Consider the following 17,876-nt stretch of genomic DNA (forward strand, 5'->3'; position numbering starts at 1 on the left):
TTTTAGATTGGTTCAACCAAACTACATGATATCAAACCCAACTAGCTCTATATGTCGTCTAAATAGTGTCGAGTCTAAATTTCAGATCTAACATATTAGAGAGGTCCATAATTTTTAAAAAAATCAATTGCCCTTATTACAATTTCAGATCAACTAGCGATATTAATTTGACTTTTGATATTCCATGCGTAGTTTGATATAAGTAGCTAAATGTGTAGTTACTAATTTTGAGTCTCTCCGGTTCTCTCACTTGCTTTTATTGTAGTCTTATTCACCTTTCACGCTTTCTCTAACTACCTAGGATTTGGTGTACCTTTTCCCATAGCAACGTACGGACACTTTGCTAGTTCAATAAAGAATTGAATAAAAAGGTGAAGGATAGAAGAAAAATGATATATGTATTTAGATTTGGTTAAAAATTCAGATCCAAAGTTCAAGATTTGATTTGAGAGAAAGTGGATTAAATTTGATTAGGGTTGATGTTTGAGCATGAGTGATGATTTTGACACATTTTCTCCTGAAACATATACGACACATTTTCTTTTTGGTGCTATATGACATATTTGTAAGACATGTTTCTGCCACAATGCATGGAAGAACGGCTAACAGCTTCTGCCCACACGTCAACCCACAAGCATCACCATTTCCTCTACAGTTTGTGCAGGTGCACAGAGAAAATTCTACAGAGTTAGCAAGGCAGGATACTATGACAAATGCAGTTTCAGAATTACACCCCTGAAACCATCAAATATTTTCAGAGTTATTCCGCGGTTTTCTTTCCCTGGCTCTGTACAGATGAAGCCAAAGGAGTCAGCCGGACTCCTAATTTCATCATGAATACCAATCAAACCACTTTGGAGTGCTGCATTCCACTGATAACTTGAAACAAACTAGCAATAGAAGCGCGCTACGCTGCGCCGCCTGAATCAATTGAAGTCCAATATGTTCGATGAATAATATGCATCTACTATTCACCCATAGCATTGGTTTATGCTTTCGTCTATATCCCATAAACTACCCTTATAAAAAAAATTTGCACATACAAAAATATAGTGTATAGGCTAAAGGAGAAAACCGAAAGGTATTGGAAGTTTGAATAAATAGAAAAAAGGGGCAAATTACATGTCAATTACAATGAGTTTACAGAGGTTTCAATGCTACCCCTTTTTCCTCTATACGCTAGAATCACATTGGACTATTGGATGCTAAAAACAGAAGACCTAAATGCCTACTGGTGGTCCATATTAAATATATGCAAAGCTAAAATGAACAGATAGAAAATGATGTTTTGTAAGTGCAACATGCAAGTGCACTACTCAACAACAATCCTCCGTTATGTGCAGCTAGTGACATCAGTACACCTGAAAAAAAATATACTACCTCCATCCCAAAATATATCGCAATTTTGAGCTGTGTACCTAAACATACCTTTCAAGATATAGGGCTAGAAGTTTTTACATTTTGGGACAAAGGTAGTAGAAAATTTTAATAGTAATGTTAGTACAGCTAAAACAGTATAGTATCAACCTCTATAACACTTGTATAGAGAGATAATATTTTCAGCTTGGCATCACAATTCTAAACACATGAAACCAATTTTTCTACCAAAAGTTCTATCTTTTTTGGAGTGGAGTAGTACAAAGTGCTGCTACCACGTGGCAAAGTTTATGAGCGAAAGCATGCATAATCAATTAACCAAAGTATGATGCAATAACATAAGCCTTATAGTTCTACAATGCATATATACTTCTTCAGGTAGGTTCCATTTTTTTCTTCCCTGTTCCTTTTAAGTAGCAGGCAAAATATACAATGTGGAAACAAAGAGCTTGTAAAAGCACAGCGGCAGCAGGCTACACTACAGTTTGACGAAACAGATCAACTGCACAACTTTTAGGATTTAAAAGTGTGCTTTCACAAATAATGAAAAAACATGTGTAAAATAGTCTGGTGAACTAAACAGTGAAATAATCTCTCTGAGCACAGACATGTAAAAGCAAACCAACTGAAAGACAAAATATAAAAAAGATTGACTCATGATATTGCTTTACCTTTGCATCGTAACGGTTAGGATATGTCTAGCAAAGCATTCCCATTGAACCAGTTGATGCACCCTTCAAAAGAAATTTACGTCCGTCTCAGATATGAACAGGAAATCAGCTTTCCGTAATGGATCCAATCCATCCATGTCTTTTTCGACCTAATAAAAAAAGAACATAGAGATATGTGATGAAGCATGAATAAATGAAGGTCATTCTCGAGACTGCTAATGTTTTCATGACTCAAAAATGGAACCATCCTTCTTTTAAAGAAAATGATTGAGGACATATCCTAACAGTGTGTATAGTCATAATCGACTGATAACATTCTTTTGGTGCTCTTCGTGCAGTGGCGGGCCCAGGATTTTGAACTTGTGTATTCGAAATAGCGAGAGGAAAAAATTTTGTTCATACACCTAAAAACCTAATAATTGGCTTGTATAGTATCACACACTAATAATTATATAATATATAGCGTATATAACATAAAATTGAGCATAAGTTGCACACATTGATAGAATTGATCATCACGTGAAATTGTTTAACATATAGAAATACTAATTGATAAACATATCAAAGTACCAACATATGGAATACAAAAATAATAGAAAATGATAAATTGGGAAGAAATCTTACAATTTAGAGATTAACTTTTCGACGCTTGATATTTTGAAAATAATCGATGATGTCCTTGTCCTTGGCTTGCAAAAAGAATTCCCTTTCAATGAATGTAACCAAACAATCATTCAAGCATTTTTGTCCCATCTTGGTTCTCAACTTGTTTTTGATGTAGTTCATTGAAGAAAAGACCCTCTACAAACTAAGCAACCAAGCAAGTATAGTAAATCAATCAATTGTAGTTCCCAATCCTAAAATTTTCATTGCAATTATTCAAAATTCGTGCTTTGATTCACCGTGTGTATGTGGCAGTGTGGTGGCGGCGTGGCCCGTTGGCGTCTTCGCGGCCTCGGTCGTCGGCGGAAGGCGGGAAGGGGAGGAAGGCGGCTCGGCGCCCAGCCACCCACACGGCCATGCCGTTGCCAGCACACCACACGGGCACACAGGCCACAGCCCACAGCACGCCGCGTGGGCGCGTGGCCCGTCGCTGGAGCCGGCGACGCCGAGTCGCCGACGTGCCACTACCTGCTCGGCCGACGGCCGCTGCCGGCGCTGCGCCGCGGCTCGCGCCTCCGCCGGTGCGCCCAGCTGGCGGCCGCCCCTTCCGTGCTGCGGTGCTGCTCCCGCACAGCCGCGCTGGCGCGGTCTCCAGCTCGCCGCGACGCCGCCGCCGCACGCCGCGCCCGCCGCCCACGCCGCCGGCTGTGGCTGTCTCCAAGCAAAATTAGGGTTAGGGTCTTAGGGAATTGGGGATTTTGGGAGGAGGGGATTTTTGTTTGGAAATGGGCTCAGTTCCGGCCCAAATAGACTGCGGGCCGAGTGGAAAGGGGGAGGGGAGTGTAAAATTTAGGTCCAATACAGCAGAAATGGTAAAACAAGGCCCAAATGAGTAGTTTATCTCTTTTTCTTTATCTTTTTGCATACATATATGAACTATAGAGTATATATACCTATTTTTTGTCTAAAAATCTTGGGTATACATCTGAATACCCTTGAATTATAGCTGGGCCCTCCCCTGCCTTCGTGTTTTGTAGAGATGGCATGAAAGATACACATCAATGCTAGTCTAAAATTCCATCTCAAGTGAATCTCAGGGATAAATGTGAAACAATATACCTCGATGAGGTAACTAAAGTAGAAATTAAATATTTGAAATGGGTGTAACTCAATCATCAATGACATAATGGAGCTACTGAAATGGTGAGAATCATTTCCTCCATTAGCTACTTAAAAGAGGCTAACAGAGCATGAATACTCAATTCACATCATATTACACTGGAAGAGGCATTGGCAACACATGGATGAACAAATTCTTCGTACTCGGCAACACCAACAGAAAAAATCTCTTCATGCAAGCAAGAGAAAGCTTTAAAAACGAATTGGTGAGATCAAATAGTAGAGACACGAAGGCTATCAAAGTACAATGTATATATGGAAGAAATTTCATCAGAGCATATGAGAGCAGTATAATAACGCCGGTTGTTATGTTACCAATGTAACTCAGAAGTTGTACTGGATGGTCTTTACAAAAATTAAGCTCAATTATGTAGTTATGTTGTTATACAACAATTTGTGTATTATTCAGCAGATGAAATGCAAGATGCATGACGACGATATACATAAATTAACCTTAATCATAGAATCATTATCATAAGATTAAAGATCAAGCAAAATAGCAATATAGTCTATATGGCTCTGGGGAACTTGAACGGAGCTGGCAATATTTTTCCCTTACATATGCAAGCAGTGTAAGTAACATTTTACACTTGATGGTGTAAATATCCATGTCTAAATAATTTTTTGTATAAAAAGAATTAGTAAGAATAGCTAATCAGGTTGTACTGGTCGAAAAAGAATTAAAACAATAACAGGAGCATCTGTAATATAGAAACCTATAAAGGGTGAAGGAGATGTAACAGTGTAAAATACCTTCGATAGCTTTGATAATAATAACTGCATGCAACACCCACTAAAAGTATGATCTAACATTGTTAACGTTATGATAGGATACTTTGCATAGAGATGAAGAGATCAATTAAAGAACACATCTCAACAATATATGGATTTAGAATACTTCAAGGGAATATAAATAACTCTGATGTGGTGACATACATATAGTTCTTATGTAGCTAAAAATAGGGAAGCAACCTAGGTAAGTTAAAAATGCGAGGCGACTGATAGAGAGGATTTTGACATTGAACTCATAAATCCCTTCCCTAAGAAATGTGCCATCACTTGCTATATACTTTTTTGCTTGTCTGATGCACCCTACAGACATTTTTATGATCATATTAGACATAAAAGACTAATGAATTACCTTCAGTCACTTACTGATTGTACTTTGAGATACCGGCCGATCAATGCAGTAAACATTTACCCAATCAAGTTAATTTACATGTAAAGCAAAGCAGAATGGGTATCTACATCCAAGTGGTGTATGTGTATTTGCAGGAAAAGGTATTAATTAGCAAACAGACTTACATATGTGATCCTTTCGTTTATGCTTCCAAAAATAAATGCAGGCCTGCACATAAAAAAAAGTTTTGAATCAGCGGAATATGGCCTTCTAACAATGAAATCTGTGCTTCCAAAAATAGATGCAGGCCTGCACATAAAAAGGAGTTTTGAATCAACGAAATATGGCCTTCTAACAGTGAAATTTCAGAAGCATAATGCAGGCAAAGCATTTATAACCTCATATCTTCAGACTTATTGACCATGCACCACAGAAAAATCAAGTAGCGGCTTGTTTGGCAACTTGAGGGAAGGGGATTGGGAGTTTACACGAGGGAATTGATGGTGAGATTAAGATGGGAATTTGATTTTTCATCCCAGTCTCTTGTTTGGTAGAGGTGGTGGAAATTGATAGGGAGTTTAGTTGGAGATTAGATCATTAATGAAAATGGATGGCTGAGATTTGTTTAGGCGAAGTAAAGGAGGAATTCCTTCCCAATTACCTGCCCCTACCCAGGTATTGAAAAGGAGGGAGTTCATTCCTCAATTCCCTATCCCCATCCCACCAAAATTCCCATGTCCCACAACCAAACAAAACAGTTAATAGCCTCATCCCTTTAAACTCCCAATCCCTCCTAGAAACTCCCTCCAACCAAACAGAATATAGAGGTTTCTGTTAGATAGATCTCCCACCCGTCGGGCCCAACGACACAACGGACCTTGACCGCGCCCTAATCGGGGGCGTCCAGCCCAATGGCTGGTGGGCCCCCGTCACACTGCGCCATATAAAAGAGGGGTGGAGGCCGGCATGGCACAAGGGACGAGATTCACCGCCGCCGCCAACTCCACCCTACAAACCCTAATCCGATCGAGAGGGGGCGCAGCCAGTGACGGGAAACGCCACCGCCGCGCCACGACCTCGCCGGGATCGCCCACGACCACCGCTGTTGCAGCCGTCATCGCCATCGACCTCACCGGCGCCGCATCCACGACAACCGAGTGCCAACGACGACGATGGCCGGCACTTCTTCATCCTCCAACACCTCAACTGGTCGGTCTATCTAAATCCTCTCCCGTTTTCAATCTCTATAGTTCAAACATCAATCCCAAATAGAACCACCCGACTAGATCTAACCTAGGTGATCCTAGAGTAAAGTCTAACAATGGTATCAGAGCAACCTAGCGCTTAGATCGGTTCGGGGAAAGAAAGCCACAGAGGAAAAAAAAGAGAAAGAAATGCAAACGATCCAACGGATCGAAAAGAAAACCCTAACCCTAAATCTTACCTCGTCGCCGGCCGTCGTCGACGCCGGCAACGGAGGGGGGAGGGGCAAAGAGGCGCCGCCTAGGAGCCACTCGACAGCCGCGCGCGCACCCGCGGGTGCACGCGCACGCCGGCGAGGGGGCTCGCGGCGGCGCCGCCATCTCCGTCATCACCGTTCTCTCTCTCACTTCACGCGGGTGGAGGGCGAGAGACGGTGGGGGGAGAAGAGAAGAGAAAAGGCACCGACCATGGCGCGGCGGGCGCGAAGGTCGCCGGCGACGGCGACGCCGCTCCGTGCGGTCACGCGAGAGAGAAGAGAAGACAGGTTAGGGTTTGGTCGGCCGGTGGCTGGGGTCGGGGTTTTGTCCTCCGATCTCGGCGCCCGGCCGTCCGATCGAAACCCTAGCCGATCGGACGGCCAGCGGCGGTCGGGCCGAAACCGGTCCAAAAGGGAGCGCGCGCGCGGCGGCTTTCCCGGCCGAGGCCCAGGTTACGGCCTGGGGATGGGGGAGGCGCGCCCGCGCGCGCCAAAAGGCCGTGGGCCGCCGGGAAAAAGTTTAAACTAGGTCCCTCGGGGGGCCGAAAAAGAAAGGAAAGGAACAATAGCATTTTTCCTTTTAAATTTTGTCAATTTTTCATGCAAATTTCAATAGAATTTTGAATAGATTTTTGCATGTTTTACCTCTGTTTAAATTTGAACCAACGGGAGAATTTTTACAGAGAGTAAATTACAGAGTTTTGCTACTGTTCATATGATTTTTATATAGTTTTTCTGCTGCAAATAGATAAAATTGATGAAAATTAGTGTTTCTAAAATTAAATTTCGAACCAACGGGAGAATTTAATTTTCGAAACATTAATTATGTGCTATGATATTGTAATTTTCTAACCAACGTTGATAATTGCAATGTTATAGTTATGGTTATATGTGTTATGTCTAATTCTGCCCAACGGTGATATAGGCTTAATGCATAATATTTTAATGTTAATGTTGTTCTCACCGTACATGATTATTTTAGGTGGCTACTCCTTGATGAGTTGCATTAAAGATATTCCGACCCTAAAAGGAGATAACTACGCAGAATGGAAAAGAAAACTCGACCTTGCTTTCATCTTGGGAGAGGTGGACTGGGTGTTGACTACCCCATGTCCTATAGAACCTGCTGAACTTATCAGAGGTGAAAATGAGTCAGATGCTGACTGGAAAAAGAGACAGAGGGACAATGCTCCTCTCGTCATGTCGTATGACATTGAACAAAAGAAATGGTCCTTAGCCAACAAGAAATGTTTGGTTGTGGTAAAGAACACGATTGAGCCTACCATATTGGGCTCAATCCCAAAGTGTGACGCTGTCTCAGAGTACCTTGAAAGAATAAAGAGTCAGTTTACTGGCTCTTCAAAGACTTATGCTACACAGCTGATCAAGCAGCTTGTGACAGAAAGGTACCATGGAGGTGGTGTTAGAGACCACATACTTAGAATGAGCAACATGGCTTCCAAGTTGAAGCCAATGGATTTGGGCATAACAGATGACTTTCTGGTCCATCTGGTTATGGCCTCATTGCCAAAGCAGTTTGACAATTTTATTGTCAACTACAACATAAGTCCAGAGAAATGGAACTTTGAAAAACTCATTGCTAATTGTGTGCAAGAGGAGGAGAGAATTAAAGAGACAAATGGTGGTTCAATTAACTATGTTAAAGATAACAAGAAAAAGAACCACAAGTCTCCCACCTCAAAAGCTAAACAGTCTCAGCATCTGCCTCAGCAACAACAGTTCGCTGTTGAGAAAGATCAGTGTCTCCACTGCAAGAAGACGGGACATTACAAGAAAGACCGTCCTGTCTTCTTGAAAATGATCATGGCAAGGAAAGGTGAGAACATTGTTACATTTGTAAATGAATCTCATTATGTTGGTTACTCTAGATCCACATGGTGGATTGATTCTGGAGCAACTATTCATGCTTGTAATTGTTTAAAGGCATTCTGTTCGACGAGGACTACGCAAAGAAGAGAAAGCTCCATTAGAGTTGCCAATGGAGTTGAAGAAAAAGTTGAAGCTGTTGGAGATCTTCCTCTAGAGCTCGCGAATGGCTTCACACTTTTACTTCGAGATGTCTTTTATGTTCCTTCTTTGCAAAGAAACTTAATAAGTGTATCAAAGTTGGATTTTGATGGATATGATTGCCGCTTTGGAAGTGGCAAATGTGAACTATGGTATAATAATGCATGTATTGGTCTTGCTGTGTTGCGAGACGAGCTTTATTTGTTATCTCTTTCTGAGAATGTGAATGTTGTGTCCTCGTTGACAAAAGAAAACAAGAAAAGAAAGAGAACTCCCGATGTCTCATCGAAACTATGGCACTGTCGTTTGGGCCATATTTCGAGGGGGGGAATTGAGAGACTAGTTAAGAATGAAATTCTTCCTCCATTGGAGTTCTCAGACTTAGAACAATGCATAGAATGCATTAAAGGAAAATTTGTAAAGAGCATCAAAAAGGGTGCAAAACGAAGCACAGGAATTTTAGATATCATTCATACAGATATTTGTGGTCCATTTCCTGTGAAAAGTGTGGATGGCTATGACTCGTTCATAACATTCACAGATGATTACTCCCGCTATGGTTATATTTATCCAATTAAAGAGTGATCAGAAGCATTGGATAAATTTAAGATATTCAAAGCTGAAGTTGAAAATCAGCATGATATAAAGATTAAAGTAGTAAGATCTGACCGTGGGGGGGAGTACTATGGTCGACATACGCCTTATGGGCAAGTCCTTGGACCTTTTGCAAGGTTCTTGCTAGAGAATGGAATAGTAGCCCAGTATTCAGCACCGGGCGAATCTCAACATAATGGGGTAGCTGAAAGGCGTAACCGTACCCTTATGGATATGGTGCGCAGCATGATGAGCTACTCCACACTACCACTGGGTTTATGGATGGAGGCGTTAAAAACCGCTATTCATATTCTCAACAGAGTTCCAAGCAAATCGGTGCCCAAAACACCGTATGAAGCTATGGACAGGAAGAGTACCCTCGCTAGCTCACCTCCGTGTGTGGGGGAGTCCTGCAGAGGCTAAAGTATTTAATCCAAATATTGGGAAGTTGGATCCCAAAACAGTCAGTTGCCATTTTATTGGCTATCCTGAAAGATCAAAAGGCTATCGTTTCTACTGTCCAAACAGTTATACAAAGTTTGTACAAACGAGACACGCCGTCTTCTTGGAAGACGAAATGATTAGGGGGAGCTCGGTAGTTCGAGAAATTGATCTTGAGGAGAGGCGGGTGTCTGTACCCGCTCCGTCGACTCAGGAACCTTTCTTCTCTCTACCTGCTGATGTTGTGCCTGCAATACCTGTCATTGAGGTACCGGCACCTGTTGTTACCTCTCCTGTGGCAACAATGAATGAAAATAAGGAACCTGCTATATAGGATTCAACAGAAATGGTTGCCACACCAGAGGAGGAGCTGCAACAGCCTCAAATAGATAATGTGCCAGTACAGGAGACTCAACAAGAGCCTCAGGTACAGGATGTGCCAAATGTGCAGGCCCCTAAAAGGTCTGAAAGAGTCAGAAGATCGGCTATCCGTGATGACTATAAAGTTTATAATATAGAAGAGTCACATATGGAGGATGATCACACCTCATATGAAGAGGCCATGAGAAGCGCTCGCTCATCTGAATGGTTGGAAGCCATGAAAGATGAAATGAAATCAATGAAACTAAACAATGTTTGGGATTTAGAAGAAATTACTAAAGGAGCCAAAACAGTAGGCTGTAAGTGGGTCTACAAAACCAAATATGACTCCAGAGGGAATATAGAAAAGTTTAAAGCGCGACTTGTGGCAAAAGGCTTCACGCAACGAGAAGGGATTGATTACAATGAGACATTTTCTCCAGTCTCTTGTAAAGATTCCTTTAGGATTATAATGGCACTAGTGGCACATTATGATTTGGAATTACATCAGATGGATGTAAAAACGGCATTTCTAAATGGAGATTTGGAGGAAAAAGTATACATGGCGCAACCGAAAGGTTTTGTCATGAAAGGAAACAAAAATATGGGATGCCGTCTAAAGAGATCCATTTATGGATTAAAGCAAGCTTCGAGACAGTGGTACTTGAAGTTTGATGGGACAATAAAGAAATTTGGGTTTCAAGAGAATGTCGAGGACAACTGTATTTATTCAAAGTTTAAGAATGGGAGATTTATTTTCCTAATTCTGTATGTGGATGACATTCTACTGGCTAGTAGTGATGTCAGTCTACTGCAGGAAATAAAGAAATTCTTGTCCTCAAATTTTGACATGAAAGACCTCGGTGAGGCTTCATATGTTTTGGGCATAGAGATTCACCAAGATAGAACAAAGTATGCATTGGGACTTTCTCAAAAGACATATATAGAAAAGGTGTTGAAGAAATTCAATATGTACAGATGCAGTGCTACACCTGCTCCTATAGTCAAAGGGGAAAAGTATGGGGCATCGCAATGTCCTAGAAATCAGTATGAGCTCAATGAAATGAAAACAAAGCCATATGCGTTAGCTGTAGGAAGCCTAGAGTACGCTCAAGTGTGCACACGACCTAACTTGGCATTTGTTACCGGGTTACTTGGCAGATTTCGGAGTAATCCAGGCCCAGAGCACTGGAAATTGGTAAAGAAAGTCTTGCGTTATTTTCAAGGAACAAAAGGCCTCATGCTGTCTTACAGAAGATCAGAATCGCTTCAAATAGTGGGGTATTCAGATTCTGATTTTGCAAAAGATAATATAAAGTCAACATCGGGATATGTGTTCACCCTGGCAGGAGGAGCTATTTCATGGAAAAGCACAAAACAGACTATCACTGCAGGGTCTACTATGTATGCCGAGTTTATAGCATGCTATGAGGCAACGGGGCAGGTGAACTGGCTAAAGAAGTTCATACCCGGTTTAAAGGTGGTTGACAGTATTGAGAAACCACTAAAGTTATACTGCGACAATGAACCCGCAGTAATGTACGCTCACAACAATCAGTCAAGTGGTGCTGCCAAACACATTGACATAAAGTACTATGTTGTGAAGGACAAAGTCCGGGATCAAACAATCAGTCTCGAGCACATTAGAACAGAAAGGATGCTCGCGGATCCGCTCACGAAAGGCCTACCACCCAACGTGTTCAAGGAACATGTAGCCGGCATGGGTTTAAGGGAAGCCTTATGAATCCTAGACTACAGGGCCCAAAAGTAAAGTATATGTTTCTGAATAGAGATGTGTATAGTGGTTGTCGAATCCATCGGTGATTGACCGTGACGATGAAACATGCTCTATTCACAAATCTGTGATGGAATAGAAAAAGCTAAAAGAAATAGTGAGATCAAGGGGGAGAATGTTAGATAGATCTCCCACCCATCGGGCCCAACGGCACAACGGACCTTGACCGCGCCCTGATCGGGGGCGTCCAGCCCAATGGCTGGTGGGCCCCCATCACACTGCGCCATATAAAAGAGGGGTGGAGGCCGGCATGGCACAAGGGACGAGATTCACCGCCGCCGCCAACTCCACCCTACAAACCCTAATCCGATCGAGAGGGGGCGCAGCCAGTGACGGGAAACGCCACCGCCGCGCCACGACCTCGCCGGGATCGCCCACGACCACCGCTGCTGCAGCCGTCATCGCCGTCGACCTCACCGGCGCCGCATCCACGACAATCGAGCGCCAACGACGACGATGGCCGGCACTTCTTCATCCTCCAACACCTCAACCGGTCGGTCTATCTAAACCCTCTCCCGTTTTCAATCTCTATAGTTCAAACATCAATCCCAAATAGAACCACCTGACTAGATCTAACCTAGGTGATCCTAGAGCAAAGTCTAACAGTTTCCACCAGTCATATAAGCCTGATATGAAGAAAGCATGAGATGCAGGACTGTAAAGAGAACTGAGAAATCAATTTGAGGAGTAGTATCAGCAGGAGGAGATTTGGCTGCTGCCACCCATGTCGAGTTTCACCTGTTGGTTACCGCGTGCTTGTAGGCGCTCGATGCGGCACAGATCTTGCAGAACCAAGTTCGTGTGGGATGGAGAAAGAGACGGAATGGCGGCGACAGTGGACATCGAACTCGCAAGAAGGTGGCAGCAGCCGCTGCTAGCTCGCTGGGAAGACGATGACGGTAACCACTGGCTCCGCACGGCGGCAGCAACGGCTGGCTCAACGAGCTTGAGAGGAAGGCAGCGGCTCCGGCTTCGCGAGCTCGAGGGGAAGGCGGCAGCTGGCCACAGGCTCCATGAGACCATGAGCAGGCGTCGGAGGATTTCTGGGAGGGGAAAACGTGAGACGAAGGAAAAAAGAAAGCACAAATGACTAGACAACCATCGTCGCCGAGCCGTGGTTGTCTTCGTCGCAGTCGTTGCCGAGCCTATGCAGGGTGGTGGCGGCGGCCTGCTGACCCCGTCTGGGCAGCGGCGGCTCTAACCCCTCTTTAGGGCGTCGGATCCGCTGGTACCAGCGGTTCTCGTTCCTTTCTCTGGGCTGCCGGATCCGCCGGCGAGGAGAACGAGGTCACTGGATCCGATGGCCCCGGCCTCCTCACGGGGAGATCCGGCGGCTCGTTGGTAGGGAGCGGCAATGGTGGCATGGCGAGTAGGTTGAGGGAGTGGAGGAGAAGGGAGGCTGCAATGGCGGCACGACGAGTAGGTTGAGGGAGTGGAGGAGGAGGGAGCTGCGGCAGCGACGATGCATGCGAGGAAAGGAGGACAGTGAGGCTGCGGCGCGATTGGAGGAGGTGGGCAAGGCGGCGTGCGTGGGGAGGAGAGGACGGGCGGCTAGGGTTTGTACTGGCTGGCGAATCCAGACCGTTCATTTCCAATCCAGCGATCTGACGATGGTGGAAGGGTAGTCAGGCTGGGACACGTGGACGGTCAGATCGGCCTTAGCTTGTGATCCGACGGGCCACATTAACGGGGATGTACACGCTATTAGCGGAAAGAGCAAGGGTTTTTCTGAAAAAAATGATGACGTGGCGCCCTAATCCTCAGCCATTCCCACGGCTTTTAAGTAAACAAATTGCTCATGTTCATGTACTTGATTCCATCATCTTCAGAATGTGTTTTAGGTTCTCCCTTTTCTCCCTGTAATGCATTGGCGCAGCTAGTTTGAAATTATGAATGTTAGTACCTGACGTCCCTGTACTGCATTTGTGCAGCTAGTTACCTGACAATGTTCTACTAACTGAATAGCAATGTGCTGTACTTGACAAAAGAAAAGCCTCAAACCTGTTCTAAGCAAATGAGGGGGTGTTTAGATCAGGGATGTAAAGTTTTTGCGTGTTACATCGGATGTTTCATGGGATGTCGCATGGGGTGTTCGGATACTAGTGACAAAACTAATTACAGAACTCGCAAGTAAACCACGAGACGAATTTATTAAGCCTAATTAATCCGTCATTAGCAATGTTTACTGTAGCACCATATTGTCAAATCATGGAGTAATTAGGCTTAAAACATTCGTCTCGCAAAATAGTCGCAAACTATATAATTAGTTATTTTTTAGACTATATTTAATACTTTATGCAGGTGTTCAAACGTTCAATGTGATAGGGTGTAAAATTTTGGGGTGGATCTAAACAGGCCCAGGAAATGAAAAAGAAAGAGAAAACTACCATGATGGATAGCACAATGTTACCTAGAAGAGGCCCGTGGTCACGTTAAAAGTCAGTGCTGCTACAGGGAGAAACTATTCTAAACTTTTGAGGGGACGGCCACTGGTGCCTAAACCCAATCTTCTGCATTCTACTCGACGCTTCAGAAAACAAAATTTGATATGTTTTCTAAAGTCAGGGAGACCAAATACTATTCAAGGGTTGTGAGTATAGTGTTGCATGTGTAGTGGTGTGTGTGTGTCTGCTGTGTAATCTCAAAAAAAAATTACTATGAAGAAATCCAAGGTTTGAAGTTGTCATTTGCTATTCCTTGATTCATTAGCAGGGTGACTTTCCACCCTTATTTGGATAATGCCCAGCATCGGTCGACCGGGGGAGGTGGGAAAATCGGTCGCTCCTCCTCCCCCCATGTGCGCACCTGTTTGGGCCAACCCACTTCTCCCTCCCCTTTTTTCACAAAAGATGTTTCACCTAGTGTACCTACAATGTTTCACTATTTATAGATTTAATATTGCAGTGAATTAAAATATTCTTTTGCAACAAAAAACCCACATATTTTGGAAACTCTCTATTAAGGGAATTTGGTTTATTTTTTATTTCACCAAAAATGTTTCACCTAGTGTACTCACAATGTTTCACTATGTATATATCTAATGTTGCAGTGAACGAAACATTCCATTGCAAAAAAAAAAACCACATATTTTGGAAACCCCCTATTAAGGAAATTTGGTTTATTTTTTGTTCCACCGAAAAATGTTTCACCTAGTGCACTCACAATGTTTCACTATGTATAGATCTAATGTTGCAGTGAACTGAAACATTCTTTCGCTATTTGCTGAAACATGGTTTTTATATAAGGTGAAACAACACCCGAATTAAACGAGTGAAGCATTTTCAATCTACTTATGAAACAATTCCGATATCCCTGGTGGAACATCGTGCAACATTTAATAATAATTCAATAATAAGCTAATTTTTTTCATTGGAATATATCCATGTGTGGTCTTGTTTTGAATATTTAATTGCAACGAATTTAATGGTACAATCGGATCATGATTTGGATAAGTAATTTAAGAGAAAAATCAGTTTAAAGTAGTTTTTGCATGTAGCGCTCGATTTTAACCTCCTCCCATCGGACACCCGAGCGGGAGTCGCGTCCCACTGATTTAGGTTCAAAAACATTGTCAAGAAGTTCATAAGACAACAGGTATCAAATATGAAGAAAAAGGATGCATGGTGAGGGGGAGAACCAAAGGTGAGATCGGTAAACACGAACGGCTATGGTCATGATCTGGGGACAGGTAAAGATCTTACTCCTATTTTGCTGTAATAATGTGTGAAAAAATTGTTAACAACTGTTATTGTCTATTTAACTGTTATATCACCTCCTAACTTAATCTTTTACCCCTTGCAAAGCTTAACATTCTCTAGTGTGATCATACAAAGATTATGTACTCCATCGTTGTGATGTAAAAAGTTTGATGGAGTGTCCAGCTTTCAATAGTTGTGATAAGTTTGAATTGTCCATCTTTTTCTGTAAGTGATCAAAGTCAGATGGACGGAGTTGTTGATATCCCTACAAACTATAACTCTTATATATTGCATGTGGGGGACTGGAGAATATAATTGCCAACATCATGTACAAAATATGGCATCACAAGTAGTAAACGAAATCATCTTCCACAAAGAAGAATAAAATTCATAGGGAGCTGCCACAATGCTCTCTGTCATAACATAAATATAAAATATTAGAAGATGTCTTTGCACATTAGATGCAAACAAACAAGAATGTTATCATTAGTAGCGCATAAGACATACATAAATATTATTTTTCCCATATATCCTTTTATTACACATCTATCTATCTATTATATACTAAAAGTCCATTAAACTTCCTATAAACGCTCTAAGCTGACATGTGGCATCCTCGAAACGTTCTCAAGCCGCCACATGGCACAACAAGATAAATCAGGACCCACATTTGCAGCCCCGTACGATGCATGGTGTATTCGTGTGTATAGAAAGCGAGGACCCACATGTTCAGCCCAGCACGATGCATCCATCTCACGTAGATTAGTTTGATACTTTCGTATAAGATATCAAATCTATCTCTTAGCAAAAGCAAGCCAGATTAGTTACTCCTACGGGACTAGCAAATTATATCTCCTACATACAAGACGCTGTTAGCAAATTATATATCCTACGTAGCTCAATGATAAATTTTGAATTTACAATTAAAATTCATATTTTTCATCAATGGACAGATTCAAAATATTCACAATCCTAACGCCACAAAAATTTTGACAATTTATATAAGGTGCCTGTTGTTTTAAAAAGTTGAATAGATCCATTTTTCAAGTTTGTAATAATTAAAATCAAATAATCATGTCCTAATTGTTTTCTACACACCCTAATTTTATCTTTATATATTTCTATTATATACTAAAAGTCCATTAAACCTCCTACAAACGCTCCCAAGCCGTCATGTGGCCGCCTAAAAATACTCCCAAGCCGCCACGTGGTATTCTAATAAAATTGAGAAATCTGGTCATCGATTTTTCTTTAAATCGGTGAACCGATTATTTTAGAATGTTAGATGTATCTTTAAAAAAAACCAAAACCTATAAACGTCCGCACCTCCGTGCAGCACACACGTATTGTACGCTACCTCTGTTCCTTTCTCTTTTTTTTTTCATCCTAATCACAATTAAACTTAAAATTATCTTTATAGAAAAAAGACTCACAAATAGACATCATATGTCCATTAAACATACTATAAATGTTTCTAACCGTTGTGTGGCACTCTTAAATTAGAGAAACATTCAACCATTGGTTTCTACTTAAATCGATGGATACATTATTTTACGTTTGTTATTAGATTTATTTTTTTAAAAAAATCCCAAACAATTAGGACATTAAAGTACATAAATACTTTACAAAGCTGCTACTAATCTCGCTTAAATTACAGAAAATCCTAATAAATCTGAAAAAAATAAAACATCCGACCATTAGTTTTAACTTAAACATCAACACATTATTTCAGATCATTAGATAGATCAATTTTTTTAAAAAAGACATCCCAACTTTCCCTCCATCCCTATTCCTGTGCGGTGTGCGGCATTACTTTTCTCTACTTTTTCTATCTCTATAACAATTAAAATTAAAATTATCTTTATGGACAAAGAAAAGACCATGATTTTTTTTACCTTGAAGAAAAGACCACAATTGAACCTCCACATATTAGGTTTAGCCAGCTATCCCTATGCCCCTTATGATTTGTTTGAATTACCATATTTTTTATGTGAGATCAATAATTTAATACATATTGACTATATTTTACTAACAAAAATTTACATTCTGGACCCACATCCATATTGAGGGCTCCACTAAATAAAAGAAAATTCTAAAATTTCTCACTAAAAATCAAAATATCCCACCTTAAATTTTCATAAAACTGGTAGGCCCAGTACTTATATTCCGTTAAACATCTAATGACTTTCCATCTACTTAATTATTTTTCTCTAAGCATGTATATAAGATCTATTTACCTATACAATTTGATATTGATCTTTTATCAATAAATGATATTTTAAGAGATAAATAAATAATCTTAAGATGATCATAACATCTAAATTATATATGTGATATATGAAGTCGCGTGACCAATCGAATATCATATTGATCATACTAAGCACACATTGGCTATACCAAGGAATCCTAACAGTGAAATAATCATGTTGTGGCCTTAGCAATATATAAGTTAATTCCATATAGGAATTAAAAAATGTCAATTTAAACTTGCTATGGTATATCATGAATTCCTAACATTTAGCATATAACAATCTTCAGTTTAGTGGTAATT

At 41.4% G+C, this 17,876-nt stretch overlaps 1 long non-coding RNA gene across 3 annotated transcripts; it reads right to left on the reverse strand.

Moving 5' to 3' along the window:
- Window positions 1–1,082: 1,082 nt before the first annotated feature.
- On the reverse strand, window positions 1,083–3,377 carry LOC127754051 (uncharacterized). 3 transcript variants are annotated; one of them, XR_008012755.1, is made up of 3 exons: window positions 2,951–3,377; window positions 2,673–2,856; window positions 1,083–2,197 (listed from the first exon to the last, which is right to left on the reverse strand). It is a non-coding gene; the product is annotated as an uncharacterized LOC127754051 (long non-coding RNA). The 3 variants fall into 3 exon arrangements; XR_008012754.1 differs by having other exon boundaries at window positions 1,083–1,444; window positions 2,049–2,197; window positions 2,673–3,377; XR_008012753.1 differs by having other exon boundaries at window positions 2,673–3,377.
- Between the last annotated feature and the right edge of the window lie 14,499 nt (window positions 3,378–17,876).

The sequence above is a fragment of the Oryza glaberrima genome, chromosome 11, assembly GCF_000147395.1.
Source record: "Oryza glaberrima chromosome 11, OglaRS2, whole genome shotgun sequence".
Classification (NCBI taxonomy): Eukaryota; Viridiplantae; Streptophyta; class Magnoliopsida; order Poales; family Poaceae; genus Oryza; species Oryza glaberrima.